This window comes from Cyprinodon tularosa, unplaced genomic scaffold, assembly GCF_016077235.1.
Source record: "Cyprinodon tularosa strain WSP-4 unplaced genomic scaffold, ASM1607723v1 ctg69, whole genome shotgun sequence".
In the NCBI taxonomy this organism is placed as follows: Eukaryota; Metazoa; Chordata; class Actinopteri; order Cyprinodontiformes; family Cyprinodontidae; genus Cyprinodon; species Cyprinodon tularosa.
In genome coordinates, this window is record NW_024039440.1 from 2983680 (window position 1) to 3009662 (window position 25983).

The 25983-nt window shown below is 36.6% G+C and overlaps 1 protein-coding gene across 3 annotated transcripts in view; it reads left to right on the forward strand.

Moving 5' to 3' along the window:
• Positions 1 to 25983, forward strand: part of b3gat1a (beta-1,3-glucuronyltransferase 1 (glucuronosyltransferase P) a) — a 138481-nt gene that overhangs the window by 90482 nt on the left and 22016 nt on the right. For all 3 annotated transcript variants that reach the window (XM_038267963.1, XM_038267961.1, XM_038267962.1), the window contains exon 2: positions 23139 to 23297. The gene's annotated coding sequence lies outside the window, so the exon portion shown is untranslated. The remainder of the gene's footprint in view (positions 1 to 23138; positions 23298 to 25983) is intronic.

Here is a 25983-nt window from a genome sequence, read left to right on the forward strand (position 1 = left end):
GGCTAACAGAAAGACAAGTAATGATCTGGCACTGAATGCTAAGGCTAAACTGAATTTAAACCAGAGGAAACAGGTGAGAGGAATAAATTGCAATTAAGGCAGGGAGGGAAAACGGCAGGTGAGAGGAATTACTAATTAGGGGAGAGCAAACAGTCCAGATCATTACAATATATACATGTATATTCGGAGGTTTGTGTTATTTGTCTTTTGTATAGTGGGTGTGAGTCAGCGGAGGCTGATGCGTAATACAGCAACCAGGAGATCAATCCAGACAATGCTTTCTCCCTTTCTGTCTCTGCCCATTTTCTGTCTGGTTGCTGTAAACAAAGGCCTCTTGTTTCATAAAATGTTTTTGAAAAAGCTTCTAAGCAGAGATATGTAAAATGTTTGTGTTGGATCATTTTCAAAGATTTACAGAATTAGTTATTTTTAAGTAGTGACACAGTTGTGAGATCACTATCACATCGTAAGCTGTTAATCATTTCAAACGCCTTTATAAACATTTTTTACATCTGTATTGCTTTGTCTCTGTGACTTTTATTAATTATTATAAGACAGTGTGAAATCGCTTAGGGAAAATATAAATAATTAAGGACAGGGTGTTCTACATTGCAATTCGGATATCATTTATTTTAATGTCTCTCTCACTTAAAATAACATACTTTGGACGTAGTTTAAAAGCTAACTTGCCCATTGATTTACATCATCCGCACTATGCATTGATGGGTTCACTGAATGAAGGTGAATCATGATGTTTCAGGACATTTGAACACCCGTCCATAGGGGAGAAACTGAAAGACTAAGAATCTCCTTAAAAAATGAGTCATATATGTTAGGGTGACCAAACGTCCGTATTTCCCGGGACATATCCGTATTTCACGTCCTGTCCCGGGCGTCCCGGGTTTTTTTTAGAAAGTGAGGAAATGTCCTGATTTCACTGCGCACGACGCTCCGTGTGACGTAATCCCTGAGCCGCGTCAGTGCAGGCAGCCCTGCTCTTAATCAGAGGCTCTGTTCAAAAACCTGGGCTGCATCCTCCAAGGACGCGGTCTACCTAGACTGGATCCTTCGAAGTCCTTGAAAATAAGGAGGCCGGAAGAGTTCTGTCTGTAAATTCGAACAGGTCCTCCCTTCGGCGGGTTTTACCGCCGTATGCTCTGTTGCTTAGCAACCGTGAAAGTTGACACACAAAGCAGGAAAAGAATGAATACCGAGGTTTTCAAAACTGTTTGTTTATTTATTTATTTTTTAAAAAGTTAAAGTGAACAAAGACTACACTCACAAGAATCCAGAGTGGAATAAAGGTTCCAACCACCGGGAGCAGGAACAAATAAAATCAAATGTAATGATAGAAACCTTAGTCAGTTAAATAACCTGCTGCTGTCATTCTGCACATCTCTGATGTTGCTGCTATTTTCAAATATCCATTATTGTAAAAATGTCCATAGCTGCATATTGGTTATTTATTCTCCAGTTTTATATTGTTAAAACACTTTACAGAATTTTATTTTTTATATTTTAACTCTTCCCTATTATGTTATTCTTATACATTTCTCTAAGGTCCTCATTTGTGTGACCATTTTCAATAATCTTTTTGCTGCTGTAAATTTGCCCATTGTGGGACAATAAAGGGATTTTCTATTCTATTCTATAAAAGGGTTAGAAATATATAAGTAAATCTAAACAATGTATCTACAAAATATATCTGCAAAATCTCTAATATTCAACAACAAAAAATACTTAGTTAAGCATATTGTGCAAAACAACAATAAAAAAATTAAAATCCTATCAGATTTATAGTTCCCACTCTGCAGATCTATTAGAATCTGTCCTTAAATTACAGCCAAACTCATTTACACAGTAACAGATTAAAACCTTTAGATAAACCAAACATTACCGCCACATATCTGACTCAATAACCATTAAAACAACTATTTTCATTAATTTCAGACGGAACTATTCACAGAGTTGTATTATTATATTAAACTGAACTTCAAATTTTCACAACTGTTCTGCGCCAAGTAACATTTCCTCTGATCACGGAGCAAATCCCGATGATGAGACATTTGTTCTTTCAATATCACCCCCCCCCCCCCCCCCCCCCCCCCCGCTCCAAGGTGTCCTGGTTTTCCCAAATGAAAATATGGTCACCCTATATATGTCATGAACCGAGGACCGAGGGACCCAGTAATCAAGGAGAGACAGCCAGTAGGACAATTCAAAAGGTTTAATTAAAATAAAACAAAAACTGAAGTGGAGCTGAGGCTCGCGGACGCTGCAGGAGGGAGGCGGGGCACCGCCCAATCTCAGACACTCTCTGTGGGAGAAACACAGGTAAGTGACCACGATCATCTGACTGAAGATGATGTTCACAGTGAGTCACTTACCTGGTTTAACAGCTCAGTCCATGCCCCCAGAGGTGGTTGAGATCCAGCCGATGGGCTGACAGCTGACGCGGCTCGCGTCACCCAGAGTGTCCCCAGTGCTGCAGCTCCGGAGGAGTTGCAGGAAGCCGATCCTGATCAGGGATTCAGATCAGCCAGGAACGGACAGAACAGGAAGCAGATCAGGCAGGAACAGAACAGATGGCAGGATCCAGGCTTCCAGGCAATAACAGACTCCCAGGAGGGTTCAGAGTCTGACTGGGACCAGAAGCATGACCAGGTGGTCACGCACAGGAGCAGACAGGATCAGGTGCAGACGAGCAGGCTCAGTGGAAGAGGGTAGCCGAGACAGGACGTGGAACAGGAACTTGAAGCAGGACTTTAAACTGGTCTCCTCCCTGGAGCCAGGCTTACTGGATAAAAACTGAACGTCCCCACATATTGAGCCAAAATCCCAGAGGACTCCGCGGGGGAGGAACAGTGGACGATCAGGAGACGAGACAAACATTAAAACCCTCTTTCCAGTGGCTGCCAGGATCCAGAACACGAACCAAGGAACAAAACTAACAGACAGGCTAACAGAAAGACAAGTAATGATCTGGCACTGAATGCTAAGGCTAAACTGAATTTAAACCAGAGGAAACAGGTGAGAGGAATAAATTGCAATTAAGGCAGGGAGGGAAAACGGCAGGTGAGAGGAATTACTAATTAGGGGAGAGCAAACAGTCCAGATCATTACAATATATACATGTATATTCGGAGGTTTGTGTTTCCTGAACGGGCCGCATTTTAGAGCTGCTTTTTGTATCTCTGCTTCTGTCTCCTTGAACGCCAGTCAGCTTCAGCAGATGGCCGCTCACACTGAGCCTGGTTCTGCTGGAGGTTTCTTCCTGTTAAAAGGGAGTTTTTCCTCTCCATTGTCGCTACAAGCATGCTTAGTGTGAGGGATTGCATTTGAGTCAGTGAGTCGATGCAATCAACTGCTTTTCCTTAGATAGAAAACTTGGAATCAACTTGACTGTATGATCTGATGAACTGTAAAGTACCTTGAGATGACGTGTTGTGAGTCTGCGCTAAAGAAATTAACTAAATGGAATTGAAGATATATTTTAATTCAATTCAATTGTGTGTGTATATATATATATATATATATATATATATATATATATATATATATATATATATATATATATATATATATATATATATATATATATATATATATATATATATATATATATATATATATATATATATATATATGTATAGGGGGGTAGGGGGTACCCCAGAAACATTACCGAAGTGGCGGATATCCTATCAGAATCCTACCGATGGCTAGACAAAGCCAGACTGAAGGACAACAAAGAGGCACTCATCATGGCTGCACAGGAGCATGCCCCCTAAGCACCAGATTAATAGAGCATATATATATATATATACACTATATTGCCAAAAGTATTTGCTCACCCATCCAAATTATTGGAATCAGGTGTTCCAATCACTTCCATGGCCACAGGTGTATAAATTCAAGCACCTAGGCATGCAGACTGTTTTTACAAACATTTGTGAAAGAATGGGTCGCTCTCAGGAGCTCAGTGAATTCCAGCGTGGAACTGTGATAGGATGCCACCTGTGCAACAAATCCAGTCGTGAAATTTCCTCGCTCCTAAATATTCCACAGTCAACTGTCAGCTGTATTATAAGAAAATGGAAGTGTTTGGGAACGACAGCAACTCAGCCACGAAGAGGTAGGCCACGTAAACTGACGGAGCGGGGTCAGCGGATGCTGACGCGCATAGTGCGAAGAGGTCGCCAACTTTCTGCAGAGTCAATCACTACAGACCTCCAAACTTCATGTGGCCTTCAGATTAGCTCAAGAACAGTGCGCAGAGAGCTTCATGGAATGGGTTTCCATGGTCGAGCAGCTGCATCCAAGCCATACATCACCAAGTGCAATGCAAAGCGTCGGATGCGGTGGTGTAAAGCACGCCGCCACTGGACTCTAGAGCAGTGGAGACGCGTTCTCTGGAGTGACGAATCGCGCTTCTCCATCTGGCAATCTGATGGACGGGTCTGGGTTTGGCGGTTGCCAGGAGAACGGTACTTGTCTGACTGCATTGTGCCAAGTGTAAAGTTTGGTGGAGGGGGGATTATGGTGTGAGGTTGTTTTTCAGGAGCTGGGCTTGGCCCCTTAGTTCCAGTGAAAGGAACTCTGAATGCTTCAGCATACCAAGACATTTTGGACAATTCCATGCTCCCAACTTTGTGGGAACAGTTTGGAGCTGGCCCCTTCCTCTTCCAACATGACTGTGCACCAGTGCACAAAGCAAGGTCCATAAAGACATGGATGACAGAGTCTGGTGTGGATGAACTTGACTGGCCTGCACAGAGTCCTGACCTCAACCCGATAGAACACCTTTGGGATGAATTAGAGCGGAGACTGAGAGCCAGGCCTTCTCGTCCAACATCAGTGTGCGACCTCACAAATGCGCTTCTGGAAGAATGGTCAAAAATTCCCATAAACACACTCCTAAACCTTGTGGACAGCCTTCCCAGAAGAGTTGAAGCTGTTCTAGCTGCAAAGGGTGGACCGACGTCATATTGAACCCTATGGATTAGGAACGGGATGTCACTTAAGCTCATATGTGAGTCAAGGCAGGTGAGCAAATACTTTTGGCAATATAGTGTATGTATATATATGTATATATATATATATATATATATATATATATATATATATATATATATATATATATATATATATATATATATATATATATATATATATATATATATATATATATATATATATATATACATATATATATATATATATATTCATATCATTGTCTGTGGAGTTGATGCTAAAATAAAAACAGACCTGCCATCACTCAATCAAAAGTATTCTCTTTATCTCAGCAAAATCTCTGCTCGTTTGAGTTGGTGACACCTCAACACCGAACAGACACGCCCGCTGTGTCAACACTGTTGGTGTCATCTTTCTTTGCCCTCAGGAAGTTGTTTGACTGTGACTGTTTTGCTGAACACAAGTACAGTCAAAGGACAAAGAATAATAGGAAATGATAAGCAGTGATTTGAGAAGCCTTCGCAGAGCAGATTATGATAGCTCTGGTTGAAATGTGAAAGGTGCCTTGTTTCTGCGATAGAGATGGAAACATTGCTGACTGCTTGCTTTTTTAAGCATGCATTATTTATCACTTCTTGTTCGACATTTTATCACAGAAATTTAAATGTCATTCCTTTTTATAGTATTCAAGAAATGTCATATTTGTAAATAGTACATATAATGAAATATGAGATAAAATTATGCTTTATAATCCTTTAGAAGTGCCTATGTCCTATAGAATTTAATAAGATTCAATAAATTTTACACAAGTATTTACAGAACTTAAAGGAATTACTATTACTCTAATAATTCAGTATAGTAATGTCCCAGCGAAAAGTAATTATATTAATTGATTCAAGTATTTAGGATAGAGGTGTTATCTATAATATTAAGCCTTTTACCCAAGTTGTGTTTTATATTTCAAATATTACCTGGTGAAGGAAATTCTGCAGCGATTACAACAATTTAAAAAAATAAAAGTAGAATAGAGGTTTCATGAGTCAACCTGTTTTGCGCTTGCATCAGATTGTGTACTAAAACTTTCTTTTTTAATCTTAAATCTTCTCAAAGAGATTTAACCCCTCCCTGTTCAAACAAAATACTCAAGTAGATGAGTTTGCACTTAACACCTCAGAGTCTGTTGATTCTTTTTCGCTTTTTTAGAGTCTGCTCTGTTGTATTTCCGTCTAAGACTTGTTTCCCCATATGGCATTATTTTTACCGCTAAAACTCTCTTCTTATGTATAAATTTTTATTTTAATTAAGTTTATACCAAAGAACATGTATCTAATCTCGCAGGCAATCGGTCAGTTTATTTAGATTTTAATATAATAGGTAAATTTTGAAATACCTGAAAATGACGCTTTATAAAGAAAGCAGCTGCTACAGTCTTTTTCAGGAAAGTATTCTCTTGTCTTTAAACTCATCTCCTCTGTTTACAGAAATTAGTTCCTTGGTTAAACAAAACTCTCACCCATACAGCTGATGTATTTGATCAAATCCCATAGGTTTAATTAGTGATGATCAGATTCATAATGGTATATATTTTCCCTTCATAAGGGCATGTAATTGGGTGATTTCAACATTCAAGAGTCTTTCATGAGAAAAATCCATGCCCTAACCAAATTAGAGAACTCAGAACTCAGTAGATCGACTATGTTGAAGTCTGAGAGGTGCAGTGGAGAGCAGATCACCTCAACGCCCACTCAGGAAGTAGGCCTTAATTAGCTAATGAATGTGGAAGCTCCCCCTGTCTACCACTGACCTTATGCTAAAGCATAAAAAGACTGTTCCTAGTGTGAGATGTGTAATGTGCATTTTAAATCAATGCCTTGCCCTCCATGCCAAAATCATATTTAATGAGCTAAGTACTGGCCCCTTTATTGTTCTGAACAACTGAAGAGAAATGTATGGAAATAAAAACAACATTAAATTCCCCATTCTGCAACTTTGATAAGATTTGCACAGCCTGTTTGATTAGATTTATTCTCATAAGAACTCTAGAATATTATGCTTTGGTATGACAAAAGTGTTCTTTTTTTATTTATTTCTAAAGTGGTAATTTAAGTATGGGAAAATCCAGGAAATTGTTCTCTTAATACCACTGATTGTTTTAGTAAAACATAATTTCTGCCCGAGTAAATGAGATCTGGATCTTAATGGGATTTTACCTGGTTAAATAAAGGAAATAAGAATTAAAAGGGAAAAAAAGCTCCTTTACAAACTGTCAATTTTAATCTCTTATATAATCTTTATTTATGTTATACGGAGCCCCTCTGATGACATGGTCAAAAAAAAAATTTTTAATTGTGGCCACGAAGTAGTATTTCGTGCGCACGAAATACTACTTCGTGGCCACGCAATAAGTTTAACGTGCGCACGAAATACTATTTCGTGGCCACGCAATAAGTTTAACGTGCGCACGAAATACTTATTAATAATATCAATAAATCCGCCCCTGTTTTCAGGTTTATGTTAACTGTAATGGCTTATCTTGGACAGGCTGCTATGTAAACGGGCCTTTTATTCCTTCGTTTAGCTATGCTGCGGTTGTTTACACTGCGCCTTTTCCACCTAAAATAGCATCTTAGCAACAAATGTCACGTGACTGGCGGAGACCGACTGGGTAAGCAAATCGAGCGCGCCTTAGACCTTAGAGAAGGCGCGCTCGATTTGCTTACCCAGTTGTCCAGGAATGATATTAATATTATTAATAAGTATTTCGTGCGCACGTTAAACTTATTGCGTGGCCACGAAATAGTATTTCGTGCGCACGATAAACTTATTGCGTAGCCACGAAGTAGTATTTCGTGCGCACGTTATACTTATTGCGTGGCCACGAAATACTACTTCGTGGCCACAATTAAACATTTTTTTTTTGACCATGTCATCAGAGGGGCTCCGTAATGTTAAATACTACTGCATAAAAATAATTTATCAGTTAAAAAGTTCAGGTTACTAATGAGATATAAAAAAATCTTTGTAAAAATAAATATGTATCAATAAAATGTTAAAAAAGAGCTGATAATCACAATGTTTAGGATTATATAAAAATTCAATCATTATTATTTATAAGCATCAAAACTCGGCAAGATACTTTAATTTTTTTCAATATTTTAGAGATGAAGAAGGAAATTCTAGAAACCTGTTTATCATGTGACTCAAATGACAAATCGTGATCAAAGATAACACCAAGGTTTTTTACGTTATTAACTGAGACCATTGTAATGGCATACAGTAGATGAAATAAATGACTTAGCTTCATCTCAAAGATCCTGGTCCAAAGACCAGAAATTCTATTTTGTCTCCCTTCAAATACAAAACGAGTCATCCAGGTTTTTATATATTCAACTGACCCATTACATGCCTACAGCCTAATTATTTGATTGGTTTTATCAGGATTCATGGACAAATATAGGTGAATATCATCAGTAAAACAGTGGATATAAATACCATGCTAATTCTACCAATGGGAGTATATATATGGTTGAAAAAAAATTGTCCCTAGCTCTGATCCCTGAGGAAACTCCACAGGTAACCCTGGAGCTTGAAAAAATGTAATCATTAACATAAACAAACTCAAATTTGTCAGAAAAATAATATTTAAACCAGTTAAGTGGTGTTGCCTCAATTCCTACAGAACATTAAGGTCTTCCAAAAAACAATATTGTGATTGATTTTATCAAATGCAACACCAGGATCTAACAGGACAAGTACAGATACAAGTCCATTATCTAAGGCCATAAGAATATTATTTGTGACTTTAGGCAGTTATGTTTCAGTGCAATAATGAGCTCTAAAACCAGATTGAAAATCCTTAAAAAGTTCATTATGGTGTAAGTGTTAACACTTGACAAGCAGGTTGACTGAATTGTCATGAATTTGTGAAGGGAAATAAGTAAATTGTTGCCCTCTGCACTATTGTTCTATAATACAGGCAGGGAAAAAAGGGGTAAAGATTATCTTATATCACTGCATTATCTGAAATGAATGGATCTCTCTTCTTACAGTATATTCAATTGTGTTCTTAGGGGGGGTCATTGAAGAACACTTAGCTAGGTGTAAATGAAAGCTTAATGGTTCTCTTACAGACATGTATTTTCATTCAACATAATGGTGGCATGTATAACCTATATCCAGAGTAGAAACATGTTAACATGTCAAATATTTAGATTAATTTGTTAGGTTTCTGTTTGTATATCTTTTTTTTTTTAAAGTATTTTAATGCTAACATTAAAAAACTAATCATAGGGCTTAACATTTTATATTGTAAGCCTGTGTATTCTGTGTCTTGGGTATAGTTTTTATATAATCTCCGAAGGTCTAAAACTATTAACAGCCTTTAATTTCAATTGTAAAGAAATAAATTAACGCATATATTTGACATGTCACATACTAAATTTGAGAATCAGCTAAAACAGGTGAGCAAAAGATCATTAATATTATCACCACACCTTTAAAAAAGGCAGCCATAACCCCCATTGCTATCGAAGCAAAACAAGTACTGCCCAGATGTTGCAGGGATGAACCAAATACTTTACTTCTGCTCCTGCTACCTTATGTAAAGACTCTGTCAGCATGAATGAAGATTTACGACAGATGTTTTGAGATGACTCAATTTGACATGTCCTACTTCCAATAATTTCAGCTATTTATTATCTGTTCACATGGGAGGCTCATATATTGTGAATTGGTAACAGAACTTTTTTCTCTACATGAGGTAGATGCTGGAGATCGGCCTGTTTTCCAGTTTGCTGACCGTGACTGGCTGGGTGTGCTCTCTTAATCCTCTGGCATGGGGGCTGGCTCGGAGCTCGTCTGCCTGGCGGTGTGTTTCCTGGATGGGGCCGCCTCTTGCAGCTGCTTTTTGTGTCTCTGCTTCTGTCTCCTTGAACCCCAGTCGACCTCAGCAGATGACCGCTCACACTGAGCCTGGTTCTGCTGGAGGTTCTTCCTGTTAAAAGGGAGTTTTTCCTCTCCACTGTCGCCATTATATAGACATTAAAACAGGAGCATATCAAAAACAACCCATATTTTAAATACATGGCAGGGCTTGGGGATCCACAAAATGCACTTTTTAGATATCCATAAGAGGAATGCTTTAAGCGGCAGAGAAACATGCAGATTTCACAATCAGAACTTTTCTATTAACCATTGGTTCATTCAATAACTATTTCATGAAAACTAAAATATTTGCATGTGTAATTGACCTGAAGTTAATTTTTGCTCGACATTATTTACTGTCTGCCAAAGACTACATCTCTACAGAAAACACTGTGATCTGAGATAGGTCACAGAGGCTAACCATGGTCCAGCTTTAGCTCTCATTGGCATCTTGTATAATCCTACTGGAGTTCCTTTGTGCCAGTGAGCCAAGCTGTGATGAGTTTCAGATTACTACCCGGTCTGAGATTGGAATAGTGCCCTAGGTGAGCTACGTCATAAATTAGTTATAATAAGTTGAGAGGGGACAGCAGCAGGCAATCCCCCTGCAGTTATAAGATGGCAGAAAACAGCCTAAGCGGTAGTGTTCTCAAATCTTGCACTTGAGTTGAGGCAGCGAGATTTGCATATGGACTGGAGCCATCAGTCAAAGCCAATGCTAATGGGTTATTTAAGTTTTCTGGTAATAAAACAACCATGCTTACTTAAATCAAGCATGGGAAACAACATTTGCTGAGACACTTTCTAGCTAATTTCTGTATCAACACTGCATTTGAAACAAGGAGAGTTACTGGTCTTGCAGAGAAAAGAAATGTTGACCCAGAGTCCTCTGGCACCTTCCAATTCTTCTGAATAATGTTTTAGACATTTTCTGTCAAGGCTGTATTAGTTATTCAGTTCAGTCGGTTCCAGTTTGTTAAAAGCTATCATGGCTCTGTCATATTATAAAAGGTGTCTCCTACTCTTTCACATAAACCCACAGAGCAGCTACCCTTCCCGGATCTGCTATAATTAGCTTCACTCAATCCAGTCATGGCATGATCAAAGTTTAACACCCTTGTCTGACAGGTGTGAATCTGTTTGGTGATGCAAGTAACTTAAAGCCTGCATGAAACTGATCTAGATTCTAAATGACACACAACACGGTCAAGATACACTATACTACTAAGGGTCAGATAAGGTCAGATTTCTGGCTGGATCTACTATTCCCACTTTAGTATCTTTCAACAAGGTCTGGCATTGTGCTTGCATTTAGATTATAAAACTGAAATTGCAACAGCTTAATTCACCCGACAGGTGTTTCATTAAGCTGAGGCATTCTAGGGGGGAAGGTCAACTGGGGAAGTTGTCCCAGGCCCAGGCTAGAGTGGGGGTGAATCAGCCCCCTACAACTAAGGCCACAAATATTTTAAAAAGTTTTTTCAAAAGATGTTTGGAAGGAAATACAGCTTTAGTCTGTAGTTAAATATTTTTTTTCCTATTATGTACTTTCTTCCAATTATCCACTACATTATTGCGGAAATACTGTATCCCCACCTGTAATTTCTTGTAAATAGTTGTACAACTGACACAGCATCTTTAAAGTTTATCAAGCCGTTATAAATAAGGCTCGCTACGCTGCAGGTAGAGACAGGAAAATACAGAACATAAATGTTCTCCTCCGTTCTGGGTCAGGCAGCAGCTCAATCACTTTTACATAGAAATGGTAGGGCGGCTCTCACCTGAGGAATGTGGCTCAAGTCGCCCGAACAGTTTAACTTTGGATTGCTCTCACCTGCAGAAAGTGTGCTGGCAGTCACAGCTTGCAACTGCTCCGATTGCGCTGAAGACTCAATATTTTCTGTCCGGGATTTGTTCCCTATCTTTGCTAGATGAAATTGTCATCAAGACTGAACCTACCAGTATTGTTAAGAGGTTGTGATGTTTTGAATTTGATTGACGTAACTACCAGGCACGCCCATGGCTGCAGGCAGACGTTGCTGCAGTGGAGGTGAATCAAAAGTTCATCCTTCTGTACAGACTTAGCTGCTAAGGAAAGATTTCGACCAAAACATTTTATTCTCAAATTTTTAGACTAACAAAAGTATGTAAATGGGATAAATTGCAGCTGTATGGAAAGCCAAAGCTTACAAATATTTAAAAGATAGAAGTTTGTAAATGTAAAAATTAAAATGTTACTGGCAATGCATGCATTAAATAAATAAAAAGACTTTCTTTTAAATCTAAAATAAATAAACAATTAAATATTTTTCAACTATTAGCCTAAATACATATTTTTCTTGCTTCTTTTTTTATTTTGAGCTTTGATCAATATTACTTGATCAGTTTTACAATAGTGTAAGAGAGATTAAGTAACAAAGAAAATGCAAGGAAAATTATGAAGACGAGCCTCTATGTTCTAAAATTGAACACTTTTTGGGGGGGTTTAAGTTTCAGGTTTTTGTTTTTTCAGCTGAAAATTTGCTTAATTACACTAAAAATCAAACCCTATTCCTGTAAATGTATTTGAATTTAGAAAAAAAATGTTTTGTGTATTTTCTTAAGGAAAAGTCCTGTCATATTCAGAATTCAAACTTCTGAAAGTTTGGCTGTTGGCTGTTGGCTACTTATTACGTGTTTTTTCTCTGGCCAGAAGTTCGATGGCAAATCCTCCCTCTTCAAGTTGGCAAACCAACATCTAACTCATCTAACTGCAGGATCATGAATTGCAAAGGTTAAATAACTCATTTTTTTCTCAGTTTTTCCCGATGTATTACAACATCCAACTGCAGAGAACTATGGCTCTCGTGAATTTAAATGGTGAAGTCCTCTCGAAATCTTAAATAATTGTTGTTGATTGCAGGCATGTTTAGTAGTTCCCATTGATTTTGCTTGTAAAGCGAGGAGAATGGCGCTAGGCTTACGGCACTCTGACGTCACTGCTGGAAGATGTCAGGAGTGAGGTGTTACTATATTTGGGCAAAAAATGTCCGTTTCCGGAATCAGTGATCGCAACGAAAATTATTGTTTTGATTAAATCACGGTTGACGTATTAGTTTTTGGCATAGATATTGATCCACTGATCATTCCTTGCTTACCCAACTTTTCCATAAAAAGAGATTCGGAAAAATGCTTGTTCTACATGTTTCCTGTTGCATGCTTGTGTCTTCTGCTGGTTCATTGGCTTCCTCAATCCAAAACCAGGTGTGTAAGGTCAGCATCCAAATCCCCCTTAAGTCTCACAGTGTTTTCCTTGATAAACAGCCTAGTTAATCTGATAAAAGTCTGGCTTCTTGGTATGCCCTCATGCAATCCTGAACCAAAGTCAGCTCTTTTTAAAATAGGTGGGTGCTCAGGCATTATATTTTTGTTTATTCATAGTCCACTTCTAATATTGAAATGTTATTTTAAGGAATAACTAAGTGGCATAAATTATTTTAAAAATGTGTGTATCATCTTCTTTTCTCCCCCCACCCAAACTAACACAAGAGGATTTAAGTTGGAAGAGCTCTTTTCTGAACTTGTAAACCTTAATAAAGTCAAAAACAGAAGGTAGAAGTTGAGAAAACTAAAAAAATCTCTTGCATCTTGTTACCTTATTTTTTTTCCTTTTAACAATATTTTACTTTTTACAGTGTATGTATGAAATATGTTTGAGAAAGATGGGCAGATAAATGGGAACTTCAATCACTAACACAGCATGGTAATGCGTAAGTCTTTTTCGTAAAAATCTTCCTTTTTTTGCATATTTAAATGTGATGCCTGTAATAACTGCCAAAACACACACTGGATAACAGCTTGTTATTTTAAATGCAAAAGATTTTATGGTTATTAATTATTTTTTAAATATTTAACTATCTGCCTTACACTATCATAACAAATTACCCTGTTTAAAGGATAAATGGGATAGGTAATTATAAACACATAACAGGTGACAAACACCAAAATCTGGATTAACAGGCATAAAATCAAGATCAACCTGCCCCACCCATGCTTGAAGAAAAAGGAAAGAATATAAATTGGCAGATCTGAAAAAAGCAGCAGAAGGTGAAGCGCGAGGTCAACTTTAGTCAGGCTGCAATTAGTTTTATGTTCTTCACAACAACAACAAAAAATTATTAAGAGTTGTCAACATTCAAACTGAATTTTCATCGACACAGGTAGGATATCGCATGATCATTCAAATTATTGACTAAACTAGTAACAATAATACGTCTCCTTTTAATCACATTAAAGCTGGGTATTTATAATGTCTAATTCCAGGGACTAGATACATTTTTTTAATGAATTTTACTTTGTTTAATTTATCGTAGGCTAAAAATCTTCAGAATGTAAAAAGATGTCAACAAGTATAAATAGATTCAGACAATTAAATGAATAAACACGTTTTTAAAGCATAAACATTTAAAGTCTTGTATATTTCTCATACTAATGAGAGCAGAAATAAATATATAACATACATTACATTAAATATTGGGATATAAATTTGCTTTGTTACTGCTGTAAGACATTTCGAATGAAGGAGAAACACATGTTTCCCCAGACAGAATTTGCAAAGCTTTTTCAAATCAATAAATCTGACAGAAAAAATAAAATAAAATGAAATAATCTTACATTTTTGCTAAATAGATCTGAAATGGCATAAAGGGTTGTGTGTGAAACATAATTTGAGTGAAAAGAGGTAAGTATGTAACAGTGAGTAATTTTATACTCACAGTGAGTATTTTATACTTCCCAGCATCTGACTGTACTTGAAAATCTTGCTAAAAGTGCAAAAGTATGCTGCATAGTATAGGCCACACTTTTTCTTGGGTTTTTTTCCTGGTAGCAGTGCATGAGAGTGGATCTCCACCACCCCTGGCCTCTTTGCTGATATAAAAAAATATATCTAAGAACTGTATTAAAACAACACAAGGGATTCAGCTTGTTGCAGAAGGACAGAACAACATCAGAAGGAAAATTTTATTTTTTATTTTTTTTTACAGTGTCCTGTCTGGCAATGTGGTAATAAGAAGGAAAAGAAGGAAAAATTACTGGCAACTGGCCTGCTGGTTAGAAACCTGTCACAGATATATTATAGCGTGCCAAGTGCTGTTTTATTTTGGCATTCTTTGTGCTTGATGTAACAGATCAAGTATTCAAACTACTTGGCTCCCATGAAAGTCATCTGAACAATCTTCAGTGTTTTTCAAGTTAATTCTAAAATTACAAAGTTTTGGTCTTAATGGGAATTTTACATATTTTTTTGAAAGATAGTAAAATGATTAATAATCTTATCTCGTGTGTAAAGGTAGACTTAGACAACTTTTATTGTCATTTTGTATGCACAGTGTATACAAAACGAAATTTCGTTTAGTACTGCTTTTCAGACAGTACTGTAAATTAATAGCCTAGTAAACTAGCCCCACCCGCCAGCGGCCAATCACAACGCTGAGATGTGTTTTCAATTTGTAGCTGCAAAGCGGGCGGCATTTTGAGGGTGTGACGACAAAGCTGCGTGACACTGGAGAAAGCACAATGAAAAAAGATGGCAACAACTATTGAACATTTGACTCAGCTTTGGAATCAGTTTTTGAAGGATTAGACTTGGGAATTTCGTTGAAACGTTAGCAGGAAGAGGCTGTATGGTACGATCATTAATTTTTAAGAAAGATGTATTCACCGTTTTACCGACAGGCTGTTTGTTTCCACTCCCCCCACCAGCTTTCTATTGTGCTTCCTACATCACAGTCAGTTGCGCTCATTGGTCAGAGATATCAAAACGCATCAAATGATGTCATACACTAAAGACATTCAAGGGCTAATGAAAGAAAATATACTTTGGTACCATTTTCTGTTGAGATACAATGCCACTTATTAGCTTTTAGCTTTATTGTTTTTATTGATTGTCATCTTAATCCATATTTAAATCTTAAATACCTTTACCTACAAATGAAAACTATATACTGTAGAAAAAAGGTGTGAGTAATAATTAGTCATAAGTTACAAATCCTTTACAGAAAGCTGTTGTCTACAATTTAAAATTTTTGTTCTGTTTAGAAAAAAAAGTAAAATCTAACTATAGAACTTGTTAAGGTTTTTTGAAGGAAAAAAATTATGTGAATGAAATCACTTTCACATGGTTTCCTTTTTAATTTAATAAAGTTACCACTGAAATTCACTTAAAGTAACTATAGATTCACCAAGTCAACCCACTAGGTGCATAGAGAAGTGCTTCTAAGTTCTATAAGCCTATAAGGCCTTTGGGAAACTCCTCCAACTCCCATTGTCATTGTGACACAGCACACACAAGTGAACACTGCACAACATGAAATTGCATTTATGCCTCACCCGTGCAAGGGGGCAGCCCTCAATGGCGCCCCAAGGGAGCAGTGTGGCGGGACGGTACCATGCTCAGGGTACCTCAGTCATGGAGGAGGATGGGGGAGAGCGCTGGTTAATTACTCCCCCCACCAACCTGGCGGGTCAGGAGTCGAACCGGTAACCTTTGGGATCCAAGTCTGACACCCTAACCGCTCACCCACGACTGCCCCCGCTCACCCACGACTGCCCCAGTTAATGACATAGTAGTACTTGGCCCTGATTGACTTACCTTTGTACAGCACACACAGTATATGATTTGTTCAGAGCTTTGACAGCAATGATTCACCCACTCACCTACTAAACAAAGGTAAAATGTAAATCTCTGGTTCCACAAATGTCCCACAAATGGGGAAATTCACTATCTGCATTTGACCCATCCGCTTGGGGGAGCAGTGGGCTGCCATTGTGTGGCGCCCCAGGGAACAGTGTGGGGTTCAATTCAATTTCAATTCAATTTATTTATTTAGCGCCAATTCACAACACATGTCATCTCAAGGCACTTTACAGTTCAGCAGACCATAAAGTCAAATTGATTCAAAGTTTTCTATCTAAGGAAAACCAGTTGATTGCATTGACTCATTGACTTGAATGCAATCCCTCACACTAAGCATGCTTGTAGCAACAGTGGAGAGGAAAAACTCCCCTTTTAACAGAAAGAAACCTCCAGCAAAACCAGGCTCAGTGTGAGCGGCCTTCTGCCGAGGCCAACTGGGGTTCAAGGAGACAGTAGCAGAGATACAAAAAGCAGCTGTAAAAGGCGGCCCCATCCAGGAAACACACAGCCAGGCAGACAAGCTCAGCAACAACCAAGGATAAGGGTTTTGCTCAGGAACCCAGAATGGAAGATTGAACCGGGTACCTGCAGCCTTCTTAGAGGACGTGCACTGCTCTAATAACCACTAATCCAACACTACCCAGAATGTGAATCATAGTGAGAGCTGTAATAAGATTAATACAATCTGGACTCGTTAATACAGTGATTTATTGGACAGATTTTTTTTTTTCTGGAATAGATTATATACAGTTTATATTATACTCACCTGTGGTTTTCATGTTGCTGTTACTTACATGTTACTTCCCACAGTGGTTTTCTAGACTGTAGTTTCCAGTTTGTTTTTGCCTTTAAGTTCCTCATTCTTTTATTAAGATATATCATTCCACCCTACCGCTGCCAAGATCCTTTTTTCAGATTTGATCGCATTACGGTACACCATGACAGAACCAACCAACCAAAAGAAGAACCAGGCAACAGGTTTGGCAGTTATCACAAAAGGAAAAAAAAAACCTAAAGCAACAGCAGTTTTATGAAGCAATGTCCCTCCGCCTTATCTTTAAATAATATTCTTTAACAAGCCCTTTTTTAGGATTTGTTCCCATTTTATTGTACTGACACTCAATGTAACTGCTTCATTCTCCTGATTCATCAACTTTACCTACAGATTATTCTTACTACGTTTTACATTTACAAATGTAACAAAATAGTTTAAAATAGTTTAATATGATCTACATTTTGTATTTATTTATTTATTTATTTATTTATTTATTTATTTATTTATTTATTTATTTATTTACTGTTGTGCTTAAAATCTTCCATACCCTCCCTTTTAAGAAAATTAAAAATTCACTCTATTCAAATAACACAAAACCAAAAAAAGTAATAAGTAAAATGTACTCAATGATTATTCAGTATAATAGAATATTGATTTTGAATTTTATTGAAAAAAATAATTCAAAAAATGAAAATGTCCAAGATAAATTGAAGCGCCTTGTTTATAAAAAGTGAACCAACATACCTGTCAACAGGTGCAGTCTGACTGAACATTTCCTGAACATTACAGAAATAAACCAGATTTCAGTGATAGCCTTAAAGTATTGTTCAGCAAACTTTTAGTTCATGCATTCCATCAGGTTTGCTTACTTGTTTTATTTATTAATTTATGTTCATATACACATATATTTAAAATCACTTCCAGGATTTCCATCTTTTTTTATTATTACCTTTGTTGATTTCAATATTTTTGAGTGGTTTAATATTTTTTTTGTCTTCAGTGGAAGAGTATGTAAACTTTTTAAGCACAACTGTACATTCTATAAATAATAGGTTTTCTCCTTCCAGCAACAAGTTTTTTGCATGGCTTGTGGATGTCACATCAAAATAACATGGGTTTTGTGGTTTGTATTTTTGTTTCTTTCATTTTTAAGAATGTACGTACAGTATCAAGGTCAAAACCAAACCTCTCCACAGAAATGTGTCGATTGCGCTTATTGGGATTACTATAATTAAATAGTTAGATTGAATATTTTACTGTATACATTTAACTGCAAAAGAAAGTCGTACGAATCTGCTTTTTCCCCTTCATCTCCAGGATACAGATATTTCATCTTCTGACATTAGAAAACTGTAAAGAATGATACCCCATTTAGGCTTTCAACTACGAATTGAATTATTAGTTTTAGGGGCGGTTTGCAGCATTCTAAAAACAACAACCTGAAAATCTGACTCTGCTGACTCTGGACATTATGGGAACCATCCCAAGTGTCAAGCAGCAGCTGGAATTAGGAAATTGCTTTGCACGTGTAAAACAACTGGGTCATACAGATGCAACAACCACTGCATATATTTCTTTATTTTTCCATAAGTAAAAGTAAGATTAGAAAAAAGAGGATGTCACTAAGAATAGAATAGAATAGAATAGAATAGAATAGAATAGAATAGAATAGAATAGAATAGAATAGAATAGAATAGGATAATCTGCAGCAAAGAAACAAACAGAAATTAAACTCAGTCTACTAAATGCACAATTGTAATAAAATAATTCAGACTGTACAGTACATGTTTTAAAAATACCAAATACAGATAGATAGATAGATAGATAGATAGATAGATAGATAGATAGATAGATAGATAGATAGATAGATAGATAGATAGATAGATAGATAGATAGATAGATAGATAGATAGATAGATAGATAGATAGATAGATAGATAGATAGATAGATAGATAGATAGATAGATAGATAGATAGATAGATAGATAGATAGATAGATAGATAGATAGATAGATAGATAGATAGATAGATAGATAGATAGATAGATAGATAGATGGACAGGCGAACTGACAGACAGTTCAGAAAAATAAAACAGTTGTAAATTGCAGCAAATTGTAAATTCCAGGTTTTACGTTAATCTATTTTCCCCTCGACTTAGACCTGAATATGTTTTTGTTTAATTTCTGTTTTGGTTATTTTATTCTAATGGTTCTGGGTTCAGTAAAAATGCAGGGAGTAAAAAGAATGTCCTAATCAAACTGGCTAAGAGAAACTACTTAATATTAATTTCTTTCTTTTTGTCAAAACCATGAATGAAATACATATAATGATTATTTTATCCAGTTTCATACCTTGTTGTTTGCAAGTAAAAGCTTATGTCCTCATTGTTATTATAGGTACAAATGCTTATTAATAAACAATCAGATGCCAACCCTTGTCTTCAGTTAAATCTATAAACAAAGAGCTACGTAACAACAGAGAAACCTTAGACAGATCACTTACTCCAAACTTCATGCCCTTCAAAAGCAATTTAGCTTGCTTAAATCAATGCATATTTTAAAATATACATTAAATAACACCTCTTGGCGATGCTGTTTTGAAGGGCTCTGACAGTATCATCAATAATGATCTATTCTAGCAGCTTGTCCTCTATGGATCCCCAGATATGTTTACACAGATAAAAGCAAGTAATTGTACTGTACATTCCACAAGGCAGCACCATCAGAGGGTGCCCTCTACTTGCCAATTAGTGAATATATAAGAAGAATTTATTGCAAGCCAAAAGAAGTGTAAATGGAAAAAGAAGTTCAGACATTATAGACTCGTTGCAAACTACCAATTTAAAAATGTACATGTCAACATGATCAAAAATAAACACCAGTCGGCATCCTACATCTTTTCATCTTATACAAAATAATCTCCTTTGACATTTAAAACCCACCAAGGAAATGTAACATTTCACCCCCATGTCGAACCTCTGAGGTTAATGGTGTTAGTTCAGCAATTAGTTCAACAATTTTCACATACGCTACTGTTGTTCTGATCTTGTATTAATCAGCGGCAGGTGTTCCCTTCACAGCTGGTTAGTTTGTGCTGATGTGAAAGGCTGTCAGGCTTCATTGTGTGTCGCAGTCTGGGACTGACTTTCTGTATTCTTGCTGCATCATGCAGTAGTTCAGGTGGCACCAAAGCATACATGGCACCTGGGTGGCTGTGACTGAAAGCTTACTAATATGTCTCTATACTGACCTATTCATGCTGCAGGCTGCAGCCCACCTCTGTTATAAAACATTTGACGTCTTTAATTTTGCACGGAGAAGTCCATATTATAACAAAATTCATTTTCAAATGGGATTTTCAACTTGGGCAGTTTCAAAATATTTTTCTGGACCAGGCCAACATTCAGACAAGTAGACAGTCCAAGAATTTCCCCACTGAGGATAGGACCCCTAAAGTAACAGCCACATGATCCTATTTTGAGGCTTTGAGCACATCACCACAGGTTTATTACAGACACGCTAGCATCAACTTTATCAAAGCGAATAAAAGGAAAATGCCAAACAATCCATGAGAAAGAGCGTTAAAAACTTTGGAGAAATTGCAGAGACAGATAAAAAATAAATAGAATGGTTTGAAATAAATTGATATACCTTTATTTTCGTGAAAAAGGGCTGAAATGGCTAAATGTCTAACCTTAAGGACATCAAAGGTGGTGTAGAAAAGAATACCTTGAGGTAAAAGGAAAGAATTTGTCTTTTATTATTTGATTCCATACAAACAAATTAATCTGTATAGAAAAATCCATACTACAAACAAACCTTTATAAATTATAGATTTTGTTCTTCAAAGTGCATCTTTAGTTAAATCTCTTCAAATCAGCAGCAGCAAATTGGGTAACATTCTTCCTAGAAGATATGGAACCGAAATAAATAAAGCACAATAACCTGTCTATAATGAATTAATAATCAAAGTATGTTTGGGCCAAAGTGGGAATGTGTAACCATCATTTTTAATTTGCTTTTTAAAAGAATGATTGTTTTATAGTTAAGAAATTTTGCTCTGCAAAAACAATGAGGGTTCTTTAAATCTCTTGTGGGGCAAAATTAACTGGGTCACAATGTTTGGTTAAAATGACCCAACTTTTGTCCAACCAGCATATATTCCCAGGTGCCTGGTTTAAGAAATCCCCTTGTCTGAAGGATTGGCTGTGTTTGCTGGCGTAGCAAAGTAAAGCTGCTGGACTCCCTTTGTGTATTTTTAACACATCTATCACAAAAGCACTGCTGCTTAGAATATAAATACACCAGGGCGAATCCATAATGCCATAAATTTAGCGACAAATGCAGCCGAAGACAGAGCAGTACCGCCCACTGCTTCAGCCATCGGGGGCAGACAGCAGAGCTATGCTGTCATACTTTGGCCTTGTAAAATGAGTAATGAATAATAAAAGCACGACGTAAAGTGCCACATTAAATTTCTCTCTGTCTGCAGAGTTTTTCTATGTACAAAGTTATAACTGGTTGTTCCAATGCAATAGCTATCAATATGGGTCAGAAAGAGAGATAGAGATGCTTCAAAAAATTCTCTCTCTATTTCATAAGTGCCCACAAAGAATGATCTATGTTAAAAACCCCAGTAATAGCTGGTATTTCTTTAATAAAGTCTATTAAAATGTGTGAAAAGAAGCAGCTTAGCCAAAGGAGATAATACGCTGATTGAACATTTGTCAGCAGCTGATTCAGTATGTTAAAGTGTATAGAATCTCATCTTTCTTTAGCAGACAGATAATCATTACTGGAAAAAAATAATTATAAAAAAAAATTTTGCAAAACTCTTTGGCCAGTTTTAACATAGAGCTTTGGAAACTGCCTTTTCTTAATAGTTACGTAGAACAACCTCAGATGTTTTTTTTTTTTTTTTTTTTTTTTTTGAAGAAATCATATTAATTGTAGCTATCTAATTATCTGGCATCAATTGAAAAGATGTTCCTGTTGTACATTTTACATGAAGTTCTACATACTGTTCTCTTTTAAGCAGAGAAAAAAGTGTCCAAACCCATTAAGCCAGTGTCACATGTTTATCATTTTAAAGCCGACTTGATTAAGTGGCATTTGGCACAATCATGCTACGCTATATTTCTGACTCATGTTACAGCTTAATGAGCATTAGTTAAATGTTCAGGACTGCTCCAGTTCCTCTACACACAGCATCACAGATTAGCATTTTATATTAGTTTAAATCACAGAGAGAATACTAAAAATACAGTAAGCAGTCATAAAATAACGCGTAAGGTGCTGATGCAGGACACACGCAGCGCTGCACAGAAGCAACATTGCCTCTGATGTTTTTGAATAAGACATGATTTGAGTTTATTTTTATAACATTGCCAAATGCAGACTGCTGGCAGGCTGATGGGTTGTGACTAACCTTCTTGTTGTATTTTATTTTTAATGAAGTATAAAAAAGAAAAGAAATTCAGTCTTTGTGCAATTCAGATTGAGATGAATTAAATCAACTGTATATGTTTGTGTCCTGTATTATCCCTTTCATGCTGTTGGGATCGTGGTACAATGCAAAGAATAGGTTATTCTGTTTTATGCCACTTCTCATTTTAAAATAATTGCACATGCTTAGCTTTATGGTAGTTTTTACTCTCATCTGTTTTTGTTTCGCCCAGAGTTCGCAAATTTTTCTTTTTCAGAATTTCAATATTTTGCTGGACGAAAAAATCTAATGTTGGTGTTATTTTGGGTGATACTAACAAAATGTATTTATCTATTTATTTCCTTTACAGGGCTTTGGGTGGCCTGTCTGTCCAAGCAATCAGAAGAAGAGAATTAGGCAATGGTGAAGGGCCATGGAGGCACTCACTGTTAGGTAGCCCATTGGGCATGGAGTGTGTCCTTCTCAGCCACGCATCAACAGTACTGCAGTGATCCAGTTCTGACTGTGGGTAAGTTGTTGAAATCCACATATAGAGCCTTGCTGCTTCTTGAAAAAATTTTGTATGCTGTCATATTTCATCCATAAACATTAGTGTATTTTTGGTGATTTTGCATAATGGACCAACTAAAGTTGTTTAATAGTCTTAAAGTGAATACGTTTGTTTCTTTTTTTCTCTAAATGTACGCAAATATCTATAATTTAAGATAAAAAAAAGAATAAAATGAAATCACATACAGATATATATGTTAAGAAGCAATAAGATTTTCTGTAATGTTCGGGTTCTAGAATGTATGTGTGTATATGATCCTTTTGTTTTTTAATCGTTTGTTACCTTTTTGGGTGTTTCCTTTTAGAAGCCATCTTGGAACCTTGCTAAGGAGGAGGCACGCCTCAAACCCAGCTCTCTTATAGAGGGAGTTATGATGGCTGAACTTTGATTGGCTGAAAGGTTAAATTGAGAAGGCGGGGATATAACAGTATATAGGTGGACTGCTGGCCGTAGTAAGGGGTCTGATGGGAAAGCTGCCATTTTGATCTAAATATAACTATACTCTGATGAAATAGACCTAATAAATCACCTTTTGTTTTTTGCTCCAACCAACTTTGCTGAATTTTTCCTTCCACACCACACATCTCAGCGCAACAATATATCTTTATATATAAAAACATGAGAAAGGTATGTTTATATGGTAGTTTGCTACAAGGCAAACGTTAAAGCTGAAACCCACAGTGACATCTGGTGGTGGCAGCATCATGCTGTGGCAAAGCTTTCCTTCACAGACCAGGAAGGTGGTCAGAGTGAACAGCAAAATGGATGCATCTAAACACAGATGACACAGATGGTAGAAATATTACCAATACTTTACAAAGTATTATCCAAAGCCGTTATATAAGAAGTGAAGTGAAGAAATGAAAGAGCAGTTTTCTTCTGCTTTATCTTTATACAATATTAAGGGTTAATGGTTTGGCCTATCAGACTAAAGCCCTTAAATATCTTTTTGATTATGATGTTAAAAGGTGACAAATTGCAAAGGGCATGGATCGTTTTTATTTTAAGAGACAGTGTAATTGTAACAGTGGTGAGACGTTACGTGAATTTAGTCAACAGATTTTAAAATTCTCACAAAGTTTGTTTAGTCTTGAGAGCTAACTTATATTGTTATTTTGTATATTTCTTTGTTGTTGTCTTTTTTAATTTTAGGAGAAATTTACCATATGATAATCTGTCAACAAACAAAATCTGTCCCAACAAAAGTTTATATTTTTGCTCCATATCGGCAGTAACATCAAATTATTTTTGAAAGAATTTTGTAGACTTCAAAATTCATAACAAATGAGGAAATGGCCTAAAAAGGGCAATAAAGTGTATGCAAGAGTGGAAACTTGTTAGGAAAAATTTGAATAATTTGTTTTGTTCAGCAATGGCAAAACCCCTTTTGTTATTTCCGAAAATGTTCTTGGACCATGCATCTGCAGTGAAACCTAAGAACACTCTTGTTTAAAACTCTTCATTTCATTCACGTTAAATAGAGTTAAATCATCTTTCATATGTATTCTATAGAATCCTTTGGTTCTGCTATTATCAATCTGCTTTATCTCAATCAATTCGATGCCTTTTTTGTTTTCACTTTCTGATGTTCTTCCTGGAGGAGATGGATGTGTTCGCAGTGCCAGGTGTCCTTCCAACTACTTCAAGACTTGAAATAAATGTTATTGTGGTTTATTGTATGCAGATCTTTAAACTTTTATAATGTTAGCATAACAAGTATACTTACAAAAGTCAAAGAATACATGGGTTGGAATTTGACATGGGGAAAGTATCGAAACAAAGAACTTCCTTTATGAATTGCAGACTGGCAATGGATGAAAGCAATTTTAGTCAGAGTTGCAAACAGAATCAGAATCCATTTATCGCCAATATCTGACAAATTTTAAAAAAATAGCAGCTCTGCTTTAGCGTGAAGACTATGAGTATTGATTAAATAAAATAGAACAAAATAAGATATATATGTATGTATACATAAACTGCTCAAAAAAATAAAGAGGACACTTAAATACAGTAGCACACCCTAAATCTGAATGAATGAAATATTCTCACTGAATACAGAAATCATCAATTGAAATAAAATGTATTAACCAATGGAGACCTGGATTTGGAGTCCCACACAATTCAAGTGAAAAAAATGACTATGGGCTCATTCAACTCTGACTTAAAGGAATAGTACACCCAAAACATGATTAGCCTTCATTTTCTACTCACCTCCATGCTGAACAACACTCTGGAGTACTTTTTTGATATCTCAAATGCATCTGGAGATCTGGGAGACTTCTTGCTGTCTGCTGACATTCAAATAATGGAGGTCTATGGCGCCCGAGACAGAAAGGTCCACAAAAGTCCACAAAAACTTGTCAATATTCCTCCATACTGCTCGTCCAATGTAATCCAAGTGTCCTGAGTGGGTAGCATCCAGAATTTACTCGAAACGAAGTCATTTAGAACGTTTTAGAGCCTAAACAGTAGTGTATAGGATTTCCTAATAGCGCCCCCATGCGCGCTCACGATTCTACTGAAGCCGGCAGACCAAACCAGCGCATTCAGCTCGGCAAAGAACTCATGCTCTTCCTCAACACTGAAGTCCTCAGACATTTTTCTTTCGTTGTTTCTTTCTTTGCACAGGTAAACAGCACATTTC